The sequence below is a fragment of the Sphaeramia orbicularis genome, chromosome 21 (assembly GCF_902148855.1).
Source record: "Sphaeramia orbicularis chromosome 21, fSphaOr1.1, whole genome shotgun sequence".
NCBI classification, from domain to species: domain Eukaryota; kingdom Metazoa; phylum Chordata; class Actinopteri; order Kurtiformes; family Apogonidae; genus Sphaeramia; species Sphaeramia orbicularis.
Window position 1 is genome coordinate 1,580,520 of NC_043977.1, and position 2,500 is coordinate 1,583,019.

The following is a 2,500-nucleotide window of genomic DNA, read 5'->3' on the forward strand; positions in this document are numbered from 1 at the left end:
GTAGACCTGGTCTGAGCGTAGACCTGGCCTGAGCGTAGACCTGGTCTGAGCGTAGACCTGGTCTGAGCATAGACCTGGTCTGAGCGTAGACCTGGCCTGAGCGTAGACCTGGTCTGAGCGTAGACCTGGTCTGAGCATAGACCTGGTCTGAGCGTAGACCTGGTCTGAGCGTAGACCTGGTCTGAGCATAGACCTGGTCTGAGCGTAGACCTGGTCTGAGTGTAGACCTGATCTGAGCGTAGACCTGGTCTGAGCGTAGACCTGCATGGTCCTGCTGGGCTCCCACTAAACCTAGCGGCTGCACCGTAGCTCATTATTCAAACCACTCAGGCATCCACCGAGATGTTGAATTGTGCATGAATACATTTAAATGCATTAAAATATTTACTCCTGTGTGTAATACGCTGCCTTATTATGCAGGACAGTAGTGTTGGCTACTGTTTTTTTCCAGTCAAATACAGTACATATATATTATTTACATCTTATCATAATTCTGTCGGACTTTAATTAGCACAGCTTTCAATGTCCAGGTATATTGAGTGGAACAGCTGCTTAATTTAAAGTGAATCTTAGATGGAGCAGATGCATAAATGATTCATGGTACCTAAATAAAACATACATACTTGTCTTCTGTGCGACATTAAAAATGTAATTAGTAATCGCCAACCTGTGGCTGCTCGGCGCCTCGTTGACCAACCTGTGTTCTGACCTCATGCACAATGCACGAGTGGACGGTTTAACCTGGATACATGCGTTATTTGTCAAAGCCCAGCGCTGCAGCCCGTTCTTCTTTAATTAGGACGACTCTAGAGGATCTTCACAACTTAATTCATTTGAATTGGTGGTGTGCTGCTGCTCTGCTCACAGTTAACCCCTCCACCCACACTCGTACACACCCTCTGCTGGGGACTGACTCTCCTCTGTCTCAGTCTGTTTTAGTTTCTATTCTGTTTCTGCTGCTGGATTTTGTTTTTTCTGGGTTTTTTTCTTCGTACTTTGGAGCCATTAGGAGCATTTGCATCATTTCAGTATCGAATGAGGCGAGGCTTTGTTTTGTTGGTGTTGTTGGTTTGTTTTTTGAGCCGGTCGGCGTTGAACATCCTGTTTTCCGTCACCTCTGAAGTGACGCTAACAGCTTGTGTCCGGACCGGACGTCTGATGGAGACGCTTGAACTCCCCAAAGCCCAAACACTCGTCTTCGACGGCAGAGCTGTCAAACTCACTTTAGTCCAGGAGCCACGTTCAGCCCATGTGACCTGAAGTGGGCCGGACCAGTACCAGAAGAACAGAGAAAAAAGTACAACTAGAAAAGCACTCAGAGCGCAGACCTCCGCCAAGGCAGATCAGTGACACCCCCCCCATCACCACCAAAATGTAATCATCTGTTCCTTGTCCCAGAATCAACATTTCCTGAAATTTTCATCCAAATGTGTCCAGAACTTTTGGAGTTATCCTGCACACACACACAGAGACAAACCAACGCCGGCAAAAAAAGAACCTCCTTGGCGGAGGTAACAACATATGAAAATGTTTACATCAGGGGTGTCAAACATGCGGCCCGTGGACCAATACTGGACCACCAGAGGGTCCAGTCCAGACCAATGGATGAATGTACCAATGACACTGAAGATGTAAACAGTGAAGGGGGTTGAGTTCAGGTTCCACACACAGAACAGTCCACAATCAGACCCTTCTGAGGGCTGGATCGGACCCTTGGGTGGGCCGGATCGGACCCTTTGGAGGGCCGGATCGGACCCTTCTGAGGGCTGGATCGGACCCTTGGGTGGGCCGGATTGGACCCTTCTGAGGGCTGGATCGGACCCTTGGGTGGGCCGGATCGGACCCTTGGGTAGGCCGGATCGGACCCTTGGGTGGGCTGGATCGGACCCTTTGGAGGGCCGGATCGGACCCTTCTGAGGGCTGGATCGGACCCTTGGGTGGGCTGGATCGGACCCTTTGGAGGGCCGGATCGGACCCTTCTGAGGGCTGGATCGGACCCTTGGGTGGGCCGGATCGGACCCTTTGGAGGGCCGGATCGGACCCTTCTGAGGGCTGGATCGGACCCTTGGGTGGGCCGGATTGGACCCTTCTGAGGGCTGGATCGGACCCTTGGGCGGCCTGGATCGGACCCTTGGGCGGGCCGGATCGGACCCTTTGGAGGGCCAGATCAGACCCTCTGGAGGGCCGGATCAGACCTTTTGGAGGGCTGGATCAGACCTTTTGGAGGGCTGGATCAGACCTTTTTGTGGGCCGGATCGGACCCTTGGGTGGGCCGGGTCGGACCCTTGGGTGGGCCAGATCGGACCCTTTGGAGGGCCGGATCGGACCCTTCTGTGGGCTGGATCGGACCTTTTGGTGGTCTGGTTTCAGTCACATGTTTGGCGCCGGTGTTCTCCAGCGTAGCAGACCCAGTTCGTGGCAGCTGATTTTTTCCTGGTGCCATTTTCTGAACTTTTTTCTTCCACACATTATTAATGATCCACTTGAAGCAGGCACTTGT